Genomic DNA, 26,330 nt, shown 5'->3' with positions numbered 1-26,330 from the left:
ACAACACTGAGATACTACTACTTACCTATTAGAATGGTCAAAACTTGGAACACTGGCGATAGAAAATGCTGGTGAAGATGTGGAGCAAAAAGGACTCACATTCGTTTCTGATGGGACTCTAAAATAGTCCAGCCACTCTGGAAGATACTTTGGTGATTTCTTAGAAAACTAAACATACTCTTATCATATGATCCAGCAATCTCACTCCTTGCTTTTTACCCAAGAGAGATCATAACTTATAACCACACAAGCCTGTACATGATGTTAATAGCAACTTTGTTCATAATTCCAAAACTTGGAAGCAACCAAGATGTGCTTCTGTGTAGGTGAATGGAAAAATAAACTGTGATAGATACAGACAATGGAATATTATTCAACGTTAAAAAGAAATGAGCTATGAAATCATAAAAAGACAAAAAGAAAAGTTAAATGCATATTACTACTAAGTGAAAAAGGCCAATATGAAAATGCTACATGCTTTATGCTCCAATTATATGACATTCTAGAAAAGGCAAAACTATGAAGATAGTGAAAAAAGAAAAAAAAAAACCGTGGTTGTAAGGAGTTGGGTGGGAGGGGGTTGAATAGGTAGAGCACAGAGAATTTTTAGGACAGTGAAAATCCTCTGTATGATACCATAATGATGGCTGCAAGTCATTATACATGTGTTCAAATCCATAGAATATACAACACCAAGAATGAATAGTAATGTAAGCTATGGACTTTGGGTGATTATGTGTCAGTGTAGGTTCATCAGTTGTACAAAGGAACCACTCCGGAGGGGGATAGTGATGATAGGGAAGATTGTGCACGTGTGGGGAAAGGAGCTACATGGGAAATCTATGTACTTTCCCCTCAGTTTTGTGGTGAACTTAAAATTGCTCTAAAAATAGTCTTAATAAAAAAAAATGGAAAATGCTATTATGATTCATACAAATAAATGAAAGAAATGGGAGAAGTAAAGAACATGACTTCTAGTCTAGACTCTTAGTTCGCCTCTCTTAAGATGAAGCAGTAGAATCCTAATAGCTGTGAAAATTAAGAAGCTCATTTTTTGGACTACGTGAAGGATAAGGCTAGAATTTTACAACAGGAACTAGGAGAATGGCCAGGCTGAAGGCAGTATTGTCCAAAAACTTTGAATCAATTCTTGCCACTAATGGTTCACAGTTGAGAGAGTTTGATGAATAGAGACAAAGTAGATGAGACTTAACTGAGCTGTCTGTATGGCTGAATGTCCTTGACACACATCTTTGGGACCTGGGACCTGATGGATGTGTTTTGCTACCATATAATCAAAGGAACTAGTATATGTGGACCTCTGCCACTCAACATAGCTTTCAGGTTAATTTAATTGGATTGATAAATTTTATTCAATAGTAAATAAGGCCTACTTATATGTGTACAACCAATAAAAATGTTCATGGCTGTTTACTAAGATATAAGTAGTATGAGCTAAATGCAAGTAATTACAGATCTGCAAATAAGGAAAAAATGTATGTACACTGTAGTTGCACTGACATCATGATTCTGATAATTGGTTACGTAGGAGCACAGTGGGAATTTTGGCGAGGCACATGCTCACAGAACAACAAAGGATCTTTTTATATTATATATTACTCTGTTTCTGTCTTGAGTGTTGTTGTTGCTGCCCTGGGATGAACTGGGGAGTTGGGTCCAAAAGTTTTGATGAAACATTCTGAAACCAACCTAGTTGGTAATTTGATCAGCAGCACTCATCTTTGCCCTCCTCTTTTGTCTCCTTACTCTACTGTTTTTCATATCCTGCAGGTCCAAGGATAGCAGTGATCAGTCTGAGTTTTTTTCTTTCTTTAGCCAACATTAGAAGTCAAGATGAGGATGTATACTTTTATTAGATTTGCTAAAATGTTTTAATTTATAACACACAAACTCATTTAGAATATATGCAGCTTAACCCTCAATTTGCCAGGAAAAATATTCAAAACTATTTACTCTCTGGGCCTAATGAACACCTTGAATTTAATTTTTAAAATATTTTAAATCATTTTACAAGTAACCTGTAAAACATTTAAATTAAAAGTTTAATTTATGTAATTTTTATTAAAAATTTAATCATAATTTAGTCACAGTAAACTATCAAATTTTAACAGTAGTATCAAGACAGTTACCGTTTTTATGAAGTAAGTTTTGGCATGAAGCTTCATAAAATACGAAATGATATAGTCATACATCCTTCTAAAAAATGTGATGTCTAGATTTTTGTCAAAAGTTTTATGTTATGAAGTCCTTCTTCCTGATAATTGGCTAACTGGATGAGAAAACCATATTACCTTTTTGTCCTTAGAAGTATATTGTTTCCTCTTCCATGTTGAGTTTGAAAAGTTTTTGTAAGGTTTCATCAATCTGAAGACTTACAGTCTGAGATTTTGCTTATATGACCCATATCACCATCCCATAGTAGTCCAGAGTGCTGTTCTCATTCCCTTTGCATTCATCTTCTGATTTGTCTAATGATTGTGAAATGTCTTTCTCTGTCAATATCCATCTCTTTGCTCAGATAGGCAGAAAAAAATTCAGAGATTTTACTGTGCTCAATGAAAGCTAAAAGCAGACTACAAAAAATAATGACAGGCAGATTTCCTTTATGCCTTCTTGAAAGATGATGCATTACTTTGGACAGACAACACAGTAAGAAAGCTGAAGAATAACAATTTATTTCACTTTTGTATTATCCCTCTAAATGTTTCTTATCATTCTTCTTTATTCTTGTTATTTTAAGATTTTTTGGATAGTTGAGAAGAACTGATGTGTAATGAAGAGTTAAGATGAAATAATTTCTAGAGTTATGAAATAGCATATTTCAAGATATATGAAAAATAGATCATTAATTTCACATAATAAATCTTTTAATCCTTTTTTTAAAAAAATAAAAGTGTCCATGGACTCACATGGTAATTACAAAATAGAATGAGTTTTATTCTTTTAAAAGACTTTATCTTTGAACTTTGGAAATCTTTAAGGAAGAACAAGACTCATGAAATATCAACCCTTACAAAATGATTAAAAAAAGAAACTCAAAAGTTAAAATTGCATCTAATGATCCCTGAGTCTAATAACATTCAGCAATACTGAAAGTAAAAGGAATGAAGCTAAGAGGCCAAGGATATACACAAGTCAGTAGACAGTGAAATAATCAAAGATTGTGTACTGAATGCATCTGCTCAGATGTTCTGAAATTTTGGAGAAAAAGTCACCTTCTACATGAAATAAACTAAGAATATAATAATAACTCGTATATTCCCAAACAAATTGTGACTTCCATATGTTTTAAAAAGTCAAGTTGCTGAAAAATAAGTAATATTTAACCTTTTGATGTTAAATAAAAAAAACTTATATAAAGAATCTTATTTTATTATATATCATTATTTTGGCTTCACATAAATCCAATTCTGAATGACTTTTAAGTTTTACCCATCTTTAATTTATAAGAGTAACCCTCTGTAAAATTATGTTTGGTGATCGGAGTAATACCAAGAATATCATGTCTAAACTCTTTTCTTACCCAGTAGTTTTTGTAATATTATCAAACAGTTTAATTCTTATAAAAACATTCTTAAAATTCATGTTTAAGGAGGTATAGTTTGATTGTGCATTACTTTGATTTAGTTTTGTATACTTGTTTTCAGACTGCATATTCTAAAAAAGAATTTGCGATATATGCTTTCAGGATATAGATGTTTCATTGGCTGGTAAGTAGAAACATGCCCCCCTTTTTTCTTCTGGGTGATTGTGTTTCACTTTTTATTTTATTTTATTTTTCCCTTAATAGAGACACTGGGGTTTGAACCCAGGACCTCGTGCAACCAAGCGTGCACTCTACCACTGAGCTACACCCTCTGCCCCCTAAAAACATGCCCTTTTCAAGGAGGGACAGTGCCGTCTGGAGAATGACTCTATATCCAGTCAGAGGACCTCATGAGTGTAGTTAGAGCCCATGTCCCAGAGAAAACAGATGTTTTGGCAAAGGAGTATTATACAAAGGGGGATGCAATCTCACTGCCACCAGACTCTTCCACGTGTTTGGTCACTCCAGTGATTTGGTTTTCTCAGCCCCTGATAAGCCTGACTTACACATATGACTATCTCTCCAGAAACGTGTGTATGTCTCTATCACAGAGAGAGTTCGGAAACCGCAGCAGTGGTATGTGCTTCTGTTGGGACACAAGCCTCAATCCATTCAACCAAGTATAGACAAAGAGAATATGAATGCTTTAGTGCTTCCTTGGCTTCTTCCCTACAGTAAAGAATAAGAAGGAGGAAGAGAGGAGGAAAAAAGAAGAGAAGAGGAAGATGGGGAGGGGGAGGAAAAGGGGAGGCAGCAAAGGGGAAAGGGAGGAAGGAAGAAAACTAAAAAAAAAAAAAAAATTGAAACAAGTTTTGGAGAACTTAAAAGAGAAAATATAGATGTCATTTTGCACTGTCAGTCAGATATGCAAACTGATATGGTTGCCAGCATCTCTCAGAAATCATTGAGGGATCACTTGACAGACTGGGGATAAAGCCAACAGGAGGACTGTGTATTCTGGTTTAGCTCACATGATATATTCATCTTGAACAACAGGGGGTAAATTTTCTAAATAGGTCACTGGGGATTCCCACAAATCCCATTAGCTGGTAATAGGATTTGTGTGCATAAATTCTCTTGCCCTGAAATTTTAGATTTTGGTGTTTAATTTTCCATATGATCTTCATACCCGTTAGTGTAAATCAGAAGGAGCTTCTCTGGGAAATTTCACATAGGTTTTTTTTTTTTTTCCTTTTGTTTATTCTTTTCTAAAAAGACAACTTTTTCCAAAGGTTAATCTCTGCAAAGTTCTTTAGTGCCTGAAAGCATTCGAGGGGGGATTATATAGCAGAGAAAATCTTGAAATACAGTTATTCATGTTTGTTAGCTTATTAGGAAGAGCTCTAAGGGAAAAAAGTAACCCATTTCTTTTGCTATACTTCTAAACTATTAGAACAAACAACATTATAGTCATGTATTTTTAAAATACTCTGCTGGTTAATTTTTATATAATCAAGTAAACGTAATTTTTGTTTGCCCACAGTGGGTATCTAAGATAATCTTACCAATTTTGATTTTGTGGGAGAAAATTCTGTCTTTGGATCCAAATTGAGGATCATTAACTTTTCCAGCTGATGATGGTTAAGAAAAGCAGTGTCAGCCATCCCCTATGAACTTAGGGGAGGAATACAAGAAAGTCACAATTGGGGAAAAAAAAAACTTGATAGGCTTCTCTGAGTGTTGGTTTTAACTTTTAGGGTTTTTTGAACCCCAAATCAAAGTGAAAACACAAGGGTTTTTTTCTTTGCATACAGACATGTAAAATAAGGGTAAAAAATTTGTGTCCTGAGTTCTTTCAGCTGAGTTTCACACGGTTCCTTTTGACAAAATAATAAAAGTCTTATTATTTACGATAGATAATTGTACTGCTTAGTAGTAGCAATGACCATGCAATATAATATCACTAGTTTAAACAAAAATTAGGAGAGCATAATAAGGATACTGTGGGACACATACCTTTGGTTAGAAAAGAATGGAGGCTGCCTATAACGACAATAAATTACTCCAGTATGTTTTTCTCATTTATCCCTCTTAATAAACAGAAAAAAAAAATAGATATTATCCACATTTCAGCAAAGGAAGACAAAGATGCTTAGAAAACTTAGTTTCCTAAGCATATACAGTTAGTTGTTGCCTCACTTCAGTAACCTGGTTCTGCCTCATTCCAAAGGCATCTCCCTACTCATCCAGGAACACAATTGAGTCACTCTTAACCATCTTCATGTGTATCATGTCAAGAGGTGTGGTTGCTAACGCAATGGCACATTTTCAGTCTCTGTTTTGTTTGGATCATCTTAAACAATGAATTTAAATTTCAAAGTAGTTTGAATGTAAGGGATTGTGTGAGAAGGGTTGCATAGTCCCATCCATGGAGTTCCCATTCTTTTTCTTAAAAAGGACCTTGTAGTTTCTCTATTATTATTTCAAAATAAGTTTCTTTTACACTTCTTTTTATGGCTGTAAAGGGGGAATGTACAGATTGAATAGGGAAGTGATTATGTTGATGCCATGTGGAATAAATAGAAAGACAAACAAAGAAGAGACCAAGTGGGAGAAGGTCTGCAGGGCTTGGTGCTGATCTCACTCCCAAGGCGCCAGAAGTGATTGACTTGGGAGGGTCAGTGTATCAATTCACAATTGCTTCAGTAAACCTGCATGACACGCAACCGCAAGTTCTGAGCAGCACACAAAGTAAGAATTGGTTTATCTCATGCAGCTGTGGGACATCTTCGGGCTGGTTAACCTGGCTTGAGCCCACCTGGGGCAGCTCTTCTCCACGTGTATGTCATCTCCCTTTGATGAGCTGGATATTCAAGGCGAGGCCTTCTCCTGGCAATGGGAGCGGTTTCGGAAAGCAACTTGAAAGCTGTAAGACTTCTTGAGGCAGAGCCACAGAGCTGGGGCATTGTCATTTCTGCCGGATTCTGTTTGCCAAAGCAAGTCACGAGGCCAAGACCAAAGTCAGAAGAAAGAAAATATGCTATTTCCTGCTAGAAGGAGGAGCTACCAAAGTCACGTGGCAACGGCAAGCATATAAGAACAGGCAGAGCAGGGAAGTCCTTGATGCAAGTCCTTAGAGCTGGCGTGGTCTCTTACGGACGTGAAAAGACTGCAGAATCGTCTCACTCCAGGCCAGAGTGTTTAAGGATTTATCAGCTATCAAATATAGTCTATTGAATCTTATAACCCCTGTGAAAAACCTCAATTGCCAGTAGTTAGTTTGAGGACTCTTCAGGCAACGGTGGTAATGTAGTTTGGAAGACTTAAAGAGGTACTGAAGCATCTGCTGTGCTGTTTAAAGGATTAAGAGGTACGTGATGTCTTGGTCAGATGGATTTTTTTGCACGTACACTACCCTCTCCTTTTTTTTTTTTTTTTTTTTTTTTTTTGGAATGAGAAAAGAATTTAAAAATGACTCAACTAGAGAATAATTAATATCCTAATAATTTAAACTTCTTCCGTGTCCCTCGTCCTTTCATTTGGTAAAATAGCTATCATCACTTACAACTAAAACTTCACATTCATATTGTGCTTGAATTTTTATGAAATGGTCTCACATCTATTATCTCAATTGATTCCAAATAATCTTATTACATGAGAAAGCCGGAGCTTAATCACACTGAATTCCACATGAACCCACCTAATTACGGGCACTTTGCTGGTTCCAGAATTGTTCAAATCTGAAGTCCTCCATTCCCCTTTCACTTCTCAGTTTCCTCTTCTCTGAAGCCTTTCTACTCCTCCACATTTTTTTCCCCAGTCTCTCACTGATCCTAACAACTACCCTGTATAGTTGGTTCTCATTTTCCAAATGATGTTGCCCAGGGCGCAACTCTGGCCATCTTCCCACTTGCATGGGAGGGAGAGAGCAAACAGGTGCTGCAGTTAGAGACACGTAGGCATACTGGGTGGGAAAAAACCACACTTCACCTGGCCAGGGCTTTGGGGCCTCCGATAAGTCTTCCCAAAGGATTTACCTGTGCCCTATTTGCAGAAAATAGTCAACTCAAAATCTTTTCTGGAATAGGAATAAAAAGGTAAAAAAAAAAAAAAATACTAGTATTGTGTATTGTGCTTGTGTTGGAGGTGGAATAGTGGTGATATCTGCAAACAGTAAAAATACAGAATGCAGGTGGGTGTTCCTTGTTTGACTGTTTTTTTTGCATCTTAAATGAGAAACCTGTGCATCTGCCACATAACCACCTTTATACCTTAGTCCTAGACAGTACCCATCCCTCAAAATGGGCAGGAAAGAGGCTGACTTGGTCTCTTTTCAGTAGAGAATGTTGTCATGTTTTTTGGTAAACACCAGTAGCCATGAAATTTCTACGTAGGCTTGTTTTGTATACCTTCAGTGGATATGGACATAAGCTCTTTGAAAACATTGCTGTAATCGTTAGTTATTTCTAAGATACCTACATCATCTTGTGTGAAAAGCTACCATGGGTCTAACCTGCTGGAACTAGTGGGCAGTACCAATTACTTTCATATGTAGTGTCAGAGTTCCTTGGAAAAGGTGTGATTCTTTTCTTTTTAACAATATCGGAGAACAAAGAAAATAGTGTCTTAGGTGTCATAATCTTTGCAGATATTTTCCTGTGCTTCTAAGAATTCTGTTTCATTCCTGATGGGTTCAATTTGAGTTCCTTTGGGGAGCTGTGGAGAGGAATTGCTGTTTTGTCTTTCCAATCCATTAAATCTTACAAAGAGCCCTTAAGCATATAACCATGTGTACCTGGGGTAAATGCTGAAATAGGTCTCTGTGAACATTAATATATTATTAGGTAGTTTGCTTCATGAACAATAATTTTCTTCACATATTGGTTATTATGTTTTAAGAATAGATTTGCTAGAATTCAAGTATTTTTATTAATGTGAAACTGCATTTTCTTTGTATGTGTTTCTCTGTTACTTTATTTTTTTCAATGTACAACTTTACCATGGAAAATATATATTACATCTAGTAAAGGTGTTAACTGTTATCTTAATTTTCTAGACAAAGATCTTTTTACCTACTTTTCTAATTTCTTCTCTAGTAACAATAATGACAATAATTGAACCAGCAGTTATGTGACAGATACACTAATAATGCATACTGGCATTATTTCTGTAACTTCTCCAAACATGTAAAGAGGTAGATATTTATTATTTATACTTTACAGAGAGGTAAACTCTTACATAGAGTTTGGGTCACTTTCCAAAAGTTACATAGTAAAATACGAGAAAGAGCCAGGTTTCAAAACCAGGGTCAGCTAATGACATAGGTAATTTTATAAACCATTTATTAATACCCAGAACTGTATAAGAAACTTTAGAGTAATATGAGCACAGACTGTACATTAAAAAAAATTTTTTTTTCCTATCCTAGCCTAAGAAATCGAAAAGCATGTTGATACTGGAGAGAGCTGCTTTCACAGAGTACAAAATAAATAAAACAATATCTTAAGTAAAAATGTATGGGGAGAAACTTTTCTTTTCTCCAACTACTTGAACACTCTCCTGTATGTTCCTGTGTCTGGTGCAGGAAGACAGGACCAATTGTTGGACAGAAAGGAACTAAGTTGAGAGGATAATGTCATCTCATCAATGTCACAGAAATCTATTACTTATAAAGCAGTGGGGCCCAGAAGGAATGGCCCCACCAAGAAAGAGCAAGCTGTCTCATTGGCCAGGGGATTATAATAGCTCCTAATGTGATTAAGTACTCTACCTCACAGCAAAACAAAACACGTTATACCAGCACCGAGGCGGGGCTGTCAGCTTGTGGTGATGGAGCCAACAGTGGGGCTATTTATTCCACAGTACACATGACACATTCAGCTAAAACCATAGGGGGGCACATGTTCAAACAAGGCCTCATAGATCTCATTATTTAGCAAGAGGATTTGTGGATATCAAGTCTCATGCATGAAAAATCTACAGCTAGGTGACCAGTTTTCCATGTGACAGAGCAATTGATTGAACTTTTAAAAACTGAGCAAAACAGTGCAAATGATTTGGCAACTTTCATAGTTTTTTTTTTTTTTCTCTTCTATCTCTGCTTTGTCAAAAAGAACACATTGGTAAACTAAAACTAATGGTACATTTACAGAGTGTGAAATGATGATATGATACAAAGTGAATTTAAAAAATTACAAGTCATCTATATTTGGTGAAATTTGTATGTCAGGAATAATACTGTAAAAGTGAATGGAACCAGCACTGTCCCTGGAATGTAGGAAAGACATCTTGAATGTGTCTTGAATCTGATGGAACAAGCTGCTCTGAAAAGGACTTAGTTTTAATTATTAAACTGCTGCTATCATGCAGAGGCTCTGTGGGCAGAATTGTATAATTTTGCTCTCCTTAGTGGTGCTGGAACCAGGTTATAAAATATGCATGCTTTATTTATTTATTTTGTCTTGAAATTAGTGGCTAAAGCCTTGTTAATTTCATAACCACGGGCTTGCTCATTTCCTTTCCTCTCTTTCTGAATGTGGATGAGGGTTTTTATTCAGGAGCATAAATTCTGTGATGCCATTTTGCTCACATGAAGTTGAATTTTTGCCAGGTGCTATGTTAGATGCAATCACTGCTGGGGATTCTGTGGGTGTTACTGAAAATTACTTGGACAGAAAAACAATATGTTGCCTCAGTACAGGCTGAGAAAGTGGTGATGCAGGGGCACAAGGGAGTGCTTTGCAATATGTGGCAGTGGCTGGAACTCTTTCTGCTTCATTTGCAACTTGAACATCTCCACTCAGAGCTTTGTCACTTTATAGTGATGATATTTGGGCCGAAACTTCTTAGACTGATTTCTTAGTTTAGACGTTTCTCCTTACTTAGCACCTACTACTCCATTAATTTTTAACACTGTTTAAAGACAGGAAGTCTGTTTAAAAATGTGAAAATCAATAATGAAATGATCAAGGAACACGAAGTCTTGATAGAAAATTCTTAAAAGAATTAAAAGAGCTTTAGCCTATAATAAAAATAGAAGCTTCTCTTCCTGTTTTCTCTATTTTCTTTCTTTTTTTCTGAACTCTTAGTATATGTCTTTTGCTTCTCTCAACTGGGGACATAAAGGGACCATCTGTTCCTTAGCTGTTCTCCACATCAATGACTTTCAAATTTTTTTTTTTTCAGTTCCTCTCTCACTCTTAGTTCTGGCTCCTTAATTCAACTAGTTAAATAGAATTTCCCACTTAGATCGAGTGCCTACAACTTACTTTACTTTTTAAAAATAAACAATAAATTTATGAATAAAGTGTATTTATTGAATAATGCAGTTTTTTTATAAATTTATTGTTTTTAAAATTTCAAACTCAAACATATATTTCTTTTGAAATCAAAAGTAGGGTGACCAACCTTCCTCATTAGCTTGAAACTGTCCAATTTTAGTACTGAAAGGCTTGTGCCCTGAGACAGCTAAGAATCCCAGGCAAGCCAGGATAATTGGTCATCCTAAGAAGATAACAGTAGTTCTAAACATCCTGGCAGCCAACGCAAAGATAAAAAGTTGCTATTTATCATGTTGCTCTTAAAGTTGGAATAAAATATATCAGTTCTTCTGTGAAACCTGATGTGTATATGTGTGTGTTGTTTGCTTATTTTATTGTTAACTACTAAATTTGAAGAAAAGTTAGGTAAAGCATTATATAGGAGGCACTGAGTAATACTTAGGATTCTATGTCAGTTTCTCAAGAGAACCAAAAAACCAGATATAAAACCTATAGGGCTAGTTCTTACATTGATTTTTGGAAAAGGAAAAATCTAAGCCTGGATTGCATGTAAGGAAGGTAATTCTGTGGGCATCTAAGGAGCTGATACCACTTTCTGGCCAGTTATGTATATAAAAATACGTGAAGAATAAGCAGCTAATATCTCCGTAAGCTATCATCCGATAACACTGATTTCTCTCTGCTAGATATTTCCTTGGACCTGGATAGCAGAGTTGGAGGTTCCTTGTTTAATCGGGGGCCTTACTGCTTGGTATTCTGGACTGCTTAAGACAGATCAGTCAGTGTAATAGCTTTGTGTTATCTAAAGCAGTGAATCGAAGCCCTAGTCCACCCAAATGTTATTACCACTTAAACTTTTCCAGTGTTTTCATAAGTAAAAAATTCCCAGGTGTAATCAGGTGGTTCATATTTTCCATGTGTCTTCCTGGTCTTGCTGCCTCTCAGGATGAATCTGATCTCTTACAACTAAGAATCAACTAATTCATTTTTTAATTCCATGCATATTTGCTGAGCACTTACTCTGTGCCAGTTACTATTGTGAGTACCAGAGATATAACAGTGCACACACACAGGCGAAAACCCCTGTGGTCAGGCAGCCTACAATCTTCTGGGTTGATAGAGACAATAAACTAACAGCAGGGTGGTGATCAATTCTTTGGAGAAATGGAGATTGGAAGAATTGGGAGGGTGTTTCAATTTTAAATAGTCACACTGGATAAAGGCCTAGAGCAGATGAGACAGCAGGCCATGGTGGTAGAAGGGGAAGCTCTGGGCACTCGTGCAGCTCTTTTTTTGATACGGTTTTTTTTTTTTGCATCACTACACTCTAAGTACCCATTGCTTGGGTGTAATACAAATAGATCAATCTCAAGGCCTCAGTTAAAAATATGGACCATTAAAACAATAAACTAGGCACAAGATTGGCATCTTCATCTTTCATACACTGAAACTGGAAAACAGCTATAATTCTGATAAACAAATTTGCTTGTTGCTTGTCTCATGGCCACAATGAATGGAGTGGTATTATGAAAAATACTGCTGAATTAGAGGGTCAGGAGCCAAGATTCTGTTTGTGGCTACACTTCTAGTTATGACTGTACAGTTCATATTCTGATTTTGTTTATTACTTTATAAATGATAGAGAATGTCAAGGTGCATTCTACAGCAACTTACAGTTCTGGAATGACATAATCTAAGATTCTGGAATTAACTTGTACCAATTCAAATCATCACTCTAGTGTAGAGAAAAATAATACTTCTCATGACTACTCCCTTCCCACCTCAGAAATTTACTATCCTAATATGCTGACAGAGCTAGCTAAAAAACACCCTAGGGAGGTTGTGCCCTGCAGTGTGAAACAGAAAATTCCCAGTAGACCTCTCTTTTAACACATTATGTTAGGCAGAATTCTAAAATAAATGACAATGATCTAAGCCCTTGTATAACCTCTCCTTCATCGTGGGCAGGTCCTGTGAATATGATGGGATATCACTCCCAAGATTATGTTATTTTATATGGCAAAAGTTAAAGGCTTTAATTAAGGACTCTAATCATTTGACTTTGAGTTAATAAAAAGAAAGATGATCCTGACTGGGCCTAACATAATCAGCTAAGACTTTTAAAACCAGGATTAGGTTTTCCCTGAATTCAGAGATGCTGTAAAGAAGCAAGCTCCCATGAGCTGTATATCTACAGAAAATTTAATTCTGCCAGCAATCTGATGAACTTGGAAATGGGTTCTTATCTAGTCAAGCCTTCACATGAGACCCCAACCCCAGATGACACCTAGATTGGAGTCTTGTAAGACCCCAGGGAGAGGACCCAGCTAAACAGTGCCCAGAATCCTAATTCATAAAAACTCAAAGATAATAAATGGGTTGTTTTAAGTTACTCAGTTTGTGGTGATTTATTATGCAGTAATAAGAAACTAATACATCAGTGAAATGAAATTGGTACAACGATGCCATCTAATTTAAAAAAAATCAAAATACATTGAAGGCCAAAATCTCATTCACTGTCATATCATAGATGAGACACTTAATATTTCAGTGAATTTTCTTCTAGTACATTTTTAAGAATAGTTGTTGTTTTCAATACCAAGCACAAACGTACTACCACTTTATAGCATTTGTTCTAGCTGCAGAGGGCTGTGGGCCCATGGGCTTTGGCAGATGGAAAGATTTGTTGTGGCTAGCTGAACTACTCTTCCCCTGTCAATACCCAGCCTTGAGGCTACTGGTCAGTTGTGTCATTGTCACCTGTTTTGAACAATTTTCTAACTTAAAGTGAAAGCAACAAATTTCTGATTCTCAGAACTGAGAACTGAGGCAGCAAAGCTGAAAGCTAATGACATCCCGCCTACATCCCAGTTATAACCCCTGTAAGCCTTTCAGTGATTTTTATAAGCTCCCAAACCCTTGTTTTATTTATGTGTTTATTTTGTTTTACTATTTTATTTTATTTTTATTTTGTATTGGAGTATAGTTGATTTACAATATCATGTTTGATTCAGGTGTACAGCATTGTGATTCACTATTTTTGCAGACTATACTCCATAATAGGTTATTCCAAGATAATGAGTATAACTCCCCATGCTATACAGTTAATCTTTGTTGCTTAACTATTTTATATATAGTAGTTTGTATCTATTAATCCCATGTCCCTAGTTTGTCCCTCCCCTTTCCCTCTCCCCTTTGCTAACCGCAGGTTTGTTTTCTATACCTGTGAGGCTGCTTCTGTTTTGTATACGCAGTCATTTGTATTATTTTTTTTTTTTGATTCCATGTATAAGTGATAGCAGATAGTATTTGTCTTTCTCTGGCTTATTTCACTAAGCATAATATCCTCTAGGTCCATCCATACTACTGCAATTGGCAGTATTTCATTCTTTTAATGGCTGAGTAATATTCCATTTTATATATATATGTGTGGGTGTGTGTCTATATGTGTTTATATATATCACATATTCCTAGTGTAATCATCTGTTGATGGCCAAAAGGGTTGCTTCCATGTCTTGGCTATTGTAAATAGTACTGCTATGAACAGTGGGGTGCATGTATCTTTTCAAATTAGTGTTTTCATTATTTCCAGATATATATCTGGAAGTAGAATTGCTGGATTATACAGTAGTTTTATTTTTTAGTTTTTGAGGAACCTCCATACTATTTTCCATAGTGGCTGCACCGATTTACATTCCAACCAACAGTGTATGAGGGTTCCCTTTTCTCTACATCCTCTCCAACATTTGTTATTTGTAGACTTTTTGATGATAACCATTCTGATAGATGTGAGGTGATATCTCATTGTGGTTTAGATTTGCATTTTTTTAGTGATTAGTGATGTTGAGCATTTTTTCATGTGCCTATTGGCTATTTCTGTGTGTTCTTTGGAGACACATCTATTCAGGTCCTCTCCTCATTTTGACTGTTGTTTTTGGTTTCTTTTTTAATATTGAGTGTATGAGCTGCCCTTGTCAGATGCATCATTTGCAAATACTTTCATCCATTTTGTAAGTTGTCTTTTCATTTTGTTGTGATTTCCATTGCTGTGCATTTTGTTTACTTAGGTCACATTTGTTTATTTTTGTTTTTATTTCTTTTGCCTTAGGAGCTGGACAGATTAAGAAAATAGTGCTGTGATTTTTGTTAAAGACTGTTCCACCAGTATTCTCGTCTAGGAGTTTTATGGTTTCAGATCTTACCTTTAGGTCTTTAAAACATGTTTAGTTCATTTTTGTATATGGTGTGAGAGAATGTTCTAATCTCATTGCTGTCCAGTTTTCCCGGCACCACTTGAAGAGACTGTCTTTTCTCCATTGTATATTCCTGCTTCCTTTGTTGTAGATTAATTGACCATGTGTTCATGGGTTTATATCTCACCTCTCTATGCTGTTCCATTGATCTGTGTGCCTGTTTTTGTGCCAGTACCATGCTGCTGTTTTGATTACTGGAGTGTGAAGTCTGGAGGGTATACCTCTAGCTTTGTTCTTTTTCCCTCAAGTTTGGCTTTGCACTTAAGGGTCTTTTGTGGTTCCACATAAATTTTAGGATTATTCATTCTAGTTCTGTGAAAAATGTCATGGATTTTTTGACACAGATTGTATTAAATCTGTACTTTGGGTAGTATGGTTATTTTAACAATATTAATTCTTTCAATCCAAGAACATCAATCCAAGGATATCTTTCCATTTCTTTGAATCATCTTCAATTTCCTTCATCAGTGTTCTATAGTTTTCAGAGTATAGGTCATTCACCTCCTTGGTTAAGTTTATTCCTAGGTTTTTTTTTAATGTCATTTTAAATAGGATTTTTTTTACTTTCTCTTTGATATTTTATTAATAATGTAATGTTAATGTATAGACCCACAACAGATTTCTGTATATAAATCTTGTATCCTGCAACCTTGCCGAATTCCTTTATTCAATAGTTTTTGGATAGAGACTTTAGGGTTCTCTATATAGAGTATCATGTCATCTGCAAGTAGTGACAGTTTTACTTCTTCACTTCTAATTTGTATACCTTATATTTCTTGCCTGATTGCTGTGGCTGAGACTTCCAATGCTATGTTAAATAGAAGTGGTGAGAGTGGACATCTTTTTCCTGTTCCTGTATTTAGCAGTAAGGCTTTCAGCTTTTCACTGTTGAGTATTATGTTTGCTGTGGGTTTGTCAAAAATGGCCTTTATTATGTGCGGATATGTTCCCTCTGTACGAACTTTGAAGAAAGCTTTTATCATGAATGGATGATAAATTTTGTCAAATGCTTTTTTGGTGTCTATTGATATGATCATGTGATTTTTATCCTTCCTTTTGTTAATGTGATATATCACACTGACTGATGTGCAAATGTTGAACCATACTTGGTGACCCTGGAATAAATTCAGCTTGATCATGTGTGGTGTATGATCCTATATATATATAGTTTTGGATTCAGTTTGCTAATATTTTGTTCAGAATTTTTGCATCTATATTTATCAAAGATATCGACCTGTAATTTTTTTGTAGTGTCTCTTTCCAGTTTTGGTATCTGGTAATGCTGGCCCTGTAGAATAAATTTGTGATTTTTCCCTTCTCTTCAATTTTTGGAATAGTTTCAGAAGGATAGGTATTAATTCTTCTTTATGTGTTTGGAAGAATTTGCCTGTGAAGACATCTGGTCTGGACCTTTGTTTTCTGAGAGTTTTTCTGTTTGTTTTTGTTTTTTTTAAACAAATTCAGTATCACTTCTAGTGATCTGTCTGTTCAGGTTGTCTATTTCTTCTTGACTTAGTCTTGGAAGGCTTTATGATTCTAGAAATTTGTCCGTTTCTTCTAGGTTGTACAATTTGTTGGCATTTAACTGTTTATAGTATTCTCATAACTTTTTGTGTCTGGGTGTTATTGGTTGTTATTCCTCCTTTCTTTTTTTTACATTTTGTTTATTTGTGTCCTCTCTCTTTTCCTCTTGGTGAGCCTGGCTAGAGGTTTATCAATTTTGTTGATCTTTTCAAAAAAACAGCTCCTGGTTTCATTTAACTTTTTTTTTTTTTAACCTCAAACCCATGTTTTAAATCTCTTTCTGCAAGAATTACCTAGTGTGGTTTCTATTTTCTTTAATGATCCAGATACATAACAATACATACTTACTGACATATAATAATGATCTCATTAGCACTAGTTGGTTTAATAACTAATTACTGTTATTTTATTATGATTGCTAGTCGTAAGTGAAAACATGCAACTAAAATTTTTTGATCTTTGAAGGTTTTAATCTATATTGATACTTTGCCTGGCTTCACATTAGACTTGTGGAGTTGCAAATGTTATTTTATCTTGTTTATACCTTTCTCATATGAAGAAAATCTTTGGCAGGAAGAAGTTAGTTTAGCAGATTCTGGGATGTGTTTACATAAAGTTATAGTAGCTCAATCTAGGATTCTAACAACTTCTCACTCTCCACATTGCCCTTCACTTCTGACGGATCACCTCTTGGGTGATGATTCACAACTAAATAAACGTAGATCTTAGATATCCCCTTAGCCAAAAAGCTAGTTTAATGCTGAGTACATATTATGCACTCTTTGGTTATTCTTTTACTTAAGAATTTTATAGTTTCACAAGTAAAAAATGCATAACTAAGCATGGCATAAAGAACATTTACAATGAATAGAGTAATTTTATTTATTGATTTATTTATTTCTATTGAGATATTGACATACAACATTATATTAGTTTCAGGTATATATCATAATAACTAGATATTTGTATATATTGTAAAATGATCACCACAGTAAGTCTAGTCAACACACATCACCTCAGATGGTTATAATTTTTTTCTTGCCATGAGAACTTTTAAGATTTACTCTCTTAGTAACTTTCAAATATGCACTGCAGTATTACTAACTATAGTCACTATGCTGTACATTACAGCCCCAGGACTTACTTATTTTTTAACTAGAAGTTTGTACCTTTTGGCTGCCAGAAGTCCTTTTTGTAGTGTGATAGAGAGACAGAAGCCTATGTTTTCTGAGACCCCTGAAATACACATGTAGGTGCCTAAATTCTCTCCTATTCTTCAAGGCTCCCATGTTCTTCTCACAGCTTTCATGTAACTGATGCTATAAAGACAATATTTCAAATCTTTACCCTCACCCCAAATATTTACGTGAACAAATACTCAATATACATCTCCAATTAGACTAATTTATCTACCCCCTTAGACTGCAAGGTATGGGGATGTGTATTAAGAATCTTTTAGTTCTCAAGGACTTAACTAGCCTGCCTTGAGGCAGGCTATCTGACCCCATCAGACACATGAAATGAAGGCTATTCAGAAAAAGACCATCTTGTGGTACTGAATATGAAATCTGCTGTCTGACAGAGTGAAGCATAACCACTTAGCTATTTCTTTCAAGCTCCTTCTCCCCTACAAAAGGCTATTCTTTGTCCTTATAGTTCAGTTCACATCAGTATAATGCAAACCTTTGATGTCTAAAGCTGGTTTAAGTACAGCACAGAAACTGTGTATGTATGCTGCAGTGGTCAAACAATATATCTATGTCTTGAATAGGGATCGACTAATTTAATAGAGACATTTTAATATATCATGTCTCAAGTATAATTCATAAGAAAAATCTGAAAGCTTTACATCAAAACCTCTGACAGAAAAAACTGTTAAATGAAGAATTTGTAATAGCAAGAAAAGCTTAATGTTTATGTGGCTTTATTTTACATTTAATTAAATGTCACTCTTGTTGGACAGAAAAGAACATACAATTGAATTTTACCAGTTTGTTTACAGTGTTATTAAGGGGGTACCACAATTTGGTATCTCAAAGCCATTATTTGTTCTTGAAAAATTAATACAACAGAGGAAAACATTGTGATGAATGGTTCACATTTCACTGTTTCATAGAAGAAATATAAACATGGGTCTCCTGTGGAAAAAAAAAAGTTAAAAAATAAACTTACTTTTAACGTTAGTGGCTATTGGTGAGACCTTAAGCAATTGTCTTAGGAGACAATTAAGAGATTGTGTGTTAGATTCTTATGTATTGCATTTTTGTCTCACCATCACCTATACCACAGAGTAGCTCTGATTGGTTAAAACTATTAGATTCAAGTGTATCAGGAGAACCAGTCAAGAGAAGGGCCATGCAGCTGAGCAATTTCATTAGCTCTACTAGAGAATCTATTGTATGGTTATAACTTACTGATAGCAAATAACAGAATACTTATTCTTTAACTGAAACAGAAATTTAGAAGTAATCCAGTTAACTTTATTTGGTTTTCTTTTCTCTCTTTTTATCTTTTTCTAATTGAAACTTCATTGAGGTAATTGTGCATTCACATACATTTGTAAGAAATGACAAAGAGAAATCTCTTGTTTATTTTGCCCAGTTTCTCCCAACAGTAATATTTTACAAAACTATAGTATATCACAACCAGGTTACTGATTGATCATTTACCTTTTTTCTATCTCTTTAAACCTTTCCATATTATTATGATTTAGATATGCCTTTTGTAAATACTTTATACTTGGATTTTATTTCTCTTTTTTATCCAATCTATTTTAATAGGCTAGTTCAGTCCATTTACATTTATTAAATTACTAACATTTCTCCTTGTTTCCACTTTCTATTTTTTTCTTTCTCTTGTTTCTTGTTTTTTTTCTTCTTTATGGTCTTTTGGGTTTAAAAAAATTTTTTTTTAATTGAAGTGTAGTCAGTTACAATGTGCCAATTTCTGGTGTACAGCACAATTTCTCAGTCATTTATATTTTTATAAAAATAACACAAAATACAAGGTAAAAAATCTAAAAAAATGCAGACACTCACATACATATGCATATGTATATTTTATTTATATACATACAGAGAGAATTGTTGAATTCTTGAGGTTCCTTCAGGTTAAATAAGTGCCCAAGGATGTATTGCTAACTAGCAGGAGATCAAAAACCAGAAACCTGGCCTCCTGATTCCTATACTAATGATACTATGTTTAAGAAACAGTTTAGATGCAAAAAGTTGCTCAATATGACAAAGGTTAATCAAAATTAATATTTTAAAATTTATTTTTAAGAACAGAGCTTTATACTACAGCGAGACCATCTTCAAAGTCTAAATTCAACTTTTTGCAAGTATACATAGATTCTACCAAGTCATTGCAGGATGCAAACCCATCATTTATACCTGAATTTTTCAACATGTGATTTGCAAACCATTAGTGGGTAATGAGATTAATATAGTAGATCATAAAGAGCATTTTTTATAAAATTAAATAGCTATACTGAAAAAAAAATAGGGTATGCCATTCACGGTAAGGGTAAAGTTTTGTAAAAATTTTGTTTAACTTTTATTTAAGTTACATGTATAACTTTATATATTTAATTTAAGTATAAATGTGTACATGTGTTGAAGAGTGAAGCAAGATTTTATTTTGTGTGATTCACAGTTCTAAACATTGGATCACAACTCATTAACAGTAGCTTTCAAATAGGTGAAAGGGATCTATCACGAAATATAGATAAACATTGGTTCCATTCCTCCCTGGTGCAAAGCCAGCCCTTCCTCAGCCTGCTGATACTGTCTTTTCCTTTTTAACACTGGAGAGTATGTGATTAAAAGAGGGCACAGATGTGTTACCGCAGCCCCTCCAGGAACACTGTAGCTGGTACACCATAATGACTGGCTATCTTCAATCAAGCAGTAGCATACAAAGCATTTTTAAAAAATCAAAATTTGGGTTTAAAACTTCTGATAATCAATAAACAGTAATAGTAAAACTACCCTGCAATAAAATATTTTAGGCATAAATACAGTATATGATGAAGTAATTTTTTTTACATACGAAAAGTGATGGTATTTCCACAAGCTCTGATTAAGCTGTTTTCAGCTAAGTCATATTTAAGTGTTAGTAGCAAACAGCCTAGGGTTGCATTTATAGGAAGTCTACTGATCTCAGTAATAAATCCCAGATTCATGTAAGAGTTGAGGTTACAAACTGCAAATCCTGATCACCAGTTCTCAGAAGCAAAATCCAAATTCAAATTTCTAGTTCTGAGCTATTGTACCTGCTCTTTTGAATTAGAAAAGTATTACAGTCAAGCTACCTCCCAAATTCAGTGTTCTAATTCTAGGCATCAAGCAGACTCTTAACTCAGGGATTGTAGAAATCAGAACATGAAGATTGGTTTGGGTTGTGATCAGACATAAAAAATTAGTTAATTTCAGAGACATACTTTTAGGGTACAAGATGTGGGAAATGAAACCTCTTTCTGAAAATAGCCTCTAGATTTATCTGTGATCACTTTTCTGAGTGCCATTTCTATATTGAAATTGAATTTCCTAATTTTCTCCCCGTAGGTAAAAAAACAAACAAACAAACAAACAAAAAAATCGGTGTGTCAAGGTTTATGATGCCATTAAGAGACTCTGATTGCTAGAGTTGCAACAACATAAATTGTCATGTCTGCGACAATAAAGACTGACCCTTGGAGATTATATATTTCTGAGTGTGGCCTTATCTACACACACAGAATGAAAATAGAATTGAGACAATGTAATTTAATAAATCAGTCCAAAGAATATGTTTGCTAATTGAATCAAAGGAAGCTTCAATTTTTCCAGATAATGTCTAAATGTTCCAATTTCTCATTGTATTTATGACTGGAACCTCTGGGCATTAGCCCAACATGTTACTTCTTGAATATGATATTATTCCTTAAATCTCAGCAGAAGATAATGTCTGAGTTGGAGAATTATTTAATAGTTTAAGAGTTATCATGCATGCAACAATTTATAAGGAGCTGCTCGCTAGCCTCTACATAAAGTCTCTTAAGTATCTTAACAACACCTAAGGTCCATACAATGAAATAATACAGATACACAAAACAAGGGTAAATTCTTAAAGTGTTCGACTAAGTGAAGGAAGCCAGACACAAAAGAGTATATAATGTGTGATTGCTTTTTATTCATGAAATCTTACAAAACAGCACTATAGTGACAGGAAGCAGATCCACGTTTGCCAGGGCCTGGGCTTCGGGGAGGTCCTGACTGCATAGCAGCATAAGGGAACTTTTCAGGGTGATGCAAAGGTTCTAAATCATGCTTATGCTGCTGATTTTGCTACTGTACACATTTGTCAAAAGTCCTCACCAAAAAACAATTTTACTGAATGAAAAGTATATCCCAATAGAGTTGATATTTGAAAACTGGAAAAAAAAAATTACTTGAGGTAAAGCTTGTGTATCTATTTTGTTGCTGTTTTTAGTGGAAGAAACTGAGGCCAGAGTTGAGTAATGGGCACAAGGTCACACAGTCAGTGAAGCGGACCTCGCCTGAGATGAGGACCTCTGCACACGAGGTAGGAATTTGCGTCGCACCCCCAGGACATCTGCAGTGTCCATTGATGTGTCTTATACGGAGTATACTCTCAATACATATATGTAACACATCTATAAATAAGTGCCTGGAAGCCCACATGTTGCCCACTCTATGGCACAAACTTTCAGAGTAAATTTTCTCCTCTTGCAGTCTTCTTTAGGGGAACCTGAGAAAAATCAGAAATTCCTCAAATGGCAAAGATGGTGTATAAATATGTTAAATCCCTCTGGACTGTGAAGCTATCAATTACAATCTTTACCTTTCAAATCAAAAAGTCATTTATTCTAGGGGGCCAGAAGTATGAATCTTTCTTGTTGGTGTTGAAATGTTAGGGCTCGTTTCTTGCAAAAATTCCTTCACTGTCTTAATGCAATCCTGAATAAGAGTATCAGAAATGCATATTACTCTTCGCTTTTTGAGTTGCTATCTTTGGGCCTTTTCTCTCCACAGTTCTTTCTAATGAGTTTCATCTAAGATTTTCACACCTTGAAAGTGGTACAGATGTTCAGTGCTGGTTCAAGAGGCCTAGGCTTGAGCTGTCTGGTTTTCATTCTCTTTACAAATGGCCTTGTATCCTCCCATGTACTCTATAAGCATACCCAGTTTTTTTCCTCTCTCTCAGATTTCAAATCCCACAATCTCCCCTTGCATGTGGAACACCCATGTTTACTGGAGAGAATTTCTTATAAACAATTTCAATGTGGTTGTCAAAATCCATGCCAGCTGCTTCAGCCTCCTCTCTGTATTCAGGATAATTACATCTGCCAGTTACAAGGAAACAAGGTCTCTCTCTTGCCCTTACTCCCCGTGTCTCTCTCTTTTCAAAGGCTTCCAGACCCACTGCCTAGTTAGTTCTCTTTCAGACTGATGAAAAGTATAATATGAAGAATGGCTTTTCTTCCTTCCTACCAAAAAAAAAAGAACTTTAAAAAGCTTCAGTGGAGGTCTAGATTGTCTCTACATGAAGTACATCCAAGGGGCCATTAAAAAAATAGAAAACAGAATCAGAGATAAAATTGCAGACATGGATTTGGAGAGAAACATTTCTTTATAAGAATCATAAGTCTCTTGCTATCCATTAGCTAGAAATACCACCAAATGATGCATTGCGTTGGCATTTAATGGAAGGCAACAAAATAATCAAAGCAATACCAAGGGCAATAGCAGGACAATCGTGTGTACGCAAGTAAAGAAAATGCTCTTCATCCCAATTATTTAAAAACATTCATCTAGTCACTTCATGGCTTGCGGGAGTTGCTTAATATGTACACAGAATCCAAGAAGAAAGAGAATGTATAATTGCATTTACAAGCTTGGTCAAACTATTGAAAGTAATAAATTCCCTTAAAAAAGAATTAAGGATGCTTTTCCTTTAAGCACTTGACTTACAGGCTTCAGATGAATCAATATTTACACATCAATATCAGAAGTACTGCACCTTTCACTGACAGTGATTAGAAGTTGTGATGGTTCCACTTCAGTACATAAACTGCGTTATTTTTTTATAACTAAATAGAAAATGCTTATAAGGAAATTGAGGTTGGTATAGGAACTAAGAAAATGCTCCTCTTAGCAGTCTGGAAATTATAATATACAGATATTCTTGGTGACAGTACAGATACATTTTAATAGTAAGTACTTCAGCGTAGATTACAAATGAAAATGTACATAGAAACTTCTTGAGGCAATTTGGGTCAGAGTTGACAGATTTGGCAAGTAAGGATACAGGACACTCAAATTCAATTCCAGGTAAATTACAAATACCTTTTTTACTATAAGATGTCCTATGAAATATTTGGAACACACTTAAACTAAAAAATTGTTTGTTGTTTGTCTGAAATTGAAGTTTACCTAGATGTCCTGTATTTTATCTGGCAAACCTAATTATGGCATAAAAATGATATAAAAGCAAAACTGATTTACTCCGTAAGTACTAAAGTGACTCCAAAATTAATATTATACAAAATAATCTTGAAGTTTATTGTCAGTCTTTAGAAGATGGGTTAGTGTTGTGGGCCAGACCATGAAGCTTTCGTTTGTCAATGAGTAACAAGAAAAATAAAGAGAATGGATCAAGTTTGTAACAAAGGTAAAAAATATAATTAAATGTTAGAGATTAGTTCTGCTATTGTTTTAAAATATGCTTAGTTGATGAAATAAAAAGACATCACAATAGTGGTCCTTCTTTTTAAGGTAAAATCCAAAAGTTGTGGTACTATTGGATTCTACTGTTGTTTTTCATCATCTGAATTCCTATTATTTTTATTTGGTTAGTGTTTAAGTAAGGAAACTGTTTTACTTTTTTATAACTGGTTTCCTTCTATTAATTGATGCTTACATGATTATAGCTTTTTTTTTTTTTTTTTTTTTTTTTGCTTTGGTCCAATCACCACCACACAGAAGTGAGGAGAACTACTCTCCTATTTGTAATAAAATTTACCAAAAAAAAAAAAAAGCTTACACTCCGAACTTACTACTGAGTATATTGTACAGCCTGACTTGGACCAATTAATCCTTCACAGCTACCATCTTAGTCCATTTCACTCTCTCCTGTACATCTGCAATAGCCTCTTTAACTGATTCCTCACCCTTCCTTCTTGTCCCACTTCAGTTTGCTTTAAACAGAGTAGCTGTCTGATAGTTAAAAAATAAAATCAGCTAGTATCATTTCCTTGTGCAAAATTCTACAGTGGCTTGCCATTTCCCTTAGAATAAAATCCCAATTAATGACCAAGCCCTAATGATATGATGACTTAAAAAACAGTACCTCTCCAGCTATATTTCTCCCACTACTTCCCCACTCTGTCTCTTGTTTCTCAAACATGCCCCTAGTTCATCCTCTTGCAGGGCATTGCTCTTGTGTTTCTTTCCTGTAGAATTTCTTCCTTCATCGTAATTCACTTTTTCACTTCAAGTTCCAGCTCTAATATCACTGCTTCAGTATACATAAGCTATCACCTAGCCCCATTTCCCATATATCCACTTTAATCTTTTCTTCTTATCTTCCTTTTTCTTCACAGTACTTCAACATACCCAAAACTCTTACTTATTCATTATATAACTCTACATATTAGAAAATAAGAGACACACACACAAATTACCTTGTCTCTCTTGTTCCTTGCTTTGGTCCCATTGCCTAGCACCTAATAGTTACTCAGTAAATATTTGTGGAATGAATAAATGAATTGAACATCCCTTAGCAGAGGAACCTGACCTAAGTCTTTTAAAAGTCTGATCAGAAGACAAATTTAGTAACATAATTTTAGTTACACTGAAATTCCCCTTTCCCTATGATCTTAAACTGTGCCGCCTTATCATTTCCTTTCCGAAAGAATTTCAGTGTCTCTTGAGAACACTGACCTAAAGGTTAAGAAGCATCCATTGCATACAGGTATTTGCTCCAGGGTTGAAAGGATAGTCTTGCTGCTTATCCTGCTAGCCTGTCATATCTTACCAAACCAAATATGCAGTTGCAGCAGGCAGACAGCAAAGGTCCTTATTCTGAAATTCTTACTGTAAATGCAAAATAAAACAAAATGAAAACCTTCTCACCTGTAAGCCACGATAATTGTTGTTCCAACTAATTAACAAGAATTTAATAATGATCCTTACAGATTTTTTTTCCAACTAGAGCCAAAATACAGTCTCCAAGAGAGAAATCTTGTAAGATCATTTTGTCTGAGGATTTCTTGCACTGAATAATCCAAAGAGATCATGGCATTATTGACTGACTTGAAGGGGAGAGTTTACACTTACTAGAGGTAAACATGCTGCAAAAAGTCAAGGATAAAGAGGAGTTGATCATAAATAACATGAAAAGCATCAGTAGAATTGGCCTAGCACACACTATTTGTTGAATAAATAAAAGAATTAATGAATAGCTTATCTCCCTTTGAAGCAATTGAAAACCTGTTGTTTAGTGAAAATAGTCTGGAAACTCACATTTTTCTCACAAAATCCAAATGTCCATTTTAATTCTTTATTATTTTCTACTTAATAGATGTCTTCCTCCCTGAAATTGTCTCTTTACCTGTTAGTCTGATACTGCCCCATGCTGAATCCCTTTTCACCTTTCATGTTTCTTCCTACTCCCTCTCTCTTGGTTTCTTTTCTTGCTCCTACTGGCCCATACATCTAAGTT

The 26,330-nt window shown here is 35.0% G+C and overlaps 1 long non-coding RNA gene across 1 annotated transcript in view; it reads left to right on the top strand.

Annotated features, from left to right (window-relative positions):
- The window catches only part of LOC135323238 (uncharacterized), a 336,953-nt gene that overhangs the window by 62,576 nt on the left and 248,047 nt on the right, over nt 1-26,330 (top strand). The window contains exon 2 of the long non-coding RNA XR_010384543.1: nt 22,077-22,169. This is a non-coding gene — a long non-coding RNA (uncharacterized LOC135323238). The remainder of the gene's footprint in view (nt 1-22,076; nt 22,170-26,330) is intronic.

Source organism: Camelus dromedarius, chromosome 1 (assembly GCF_036321535.1).
Source record: "Camelus dromedarius isolate mCamDro1 chromosome 1, mCamDro1.pat, whole genome shotgun sequence".
Taxonomy (NCBI): Eukaryota; Metazoa; Chordata; class Mammalia; order Artiodactyla; family Camelidae; genus Camelus; species Camelus dromedarius.
The sequence above is the reverse complement of the archived record's forward strand: the minus strand, read 5'-3'. Positions and strand labels throughout refer to the sequence as shown.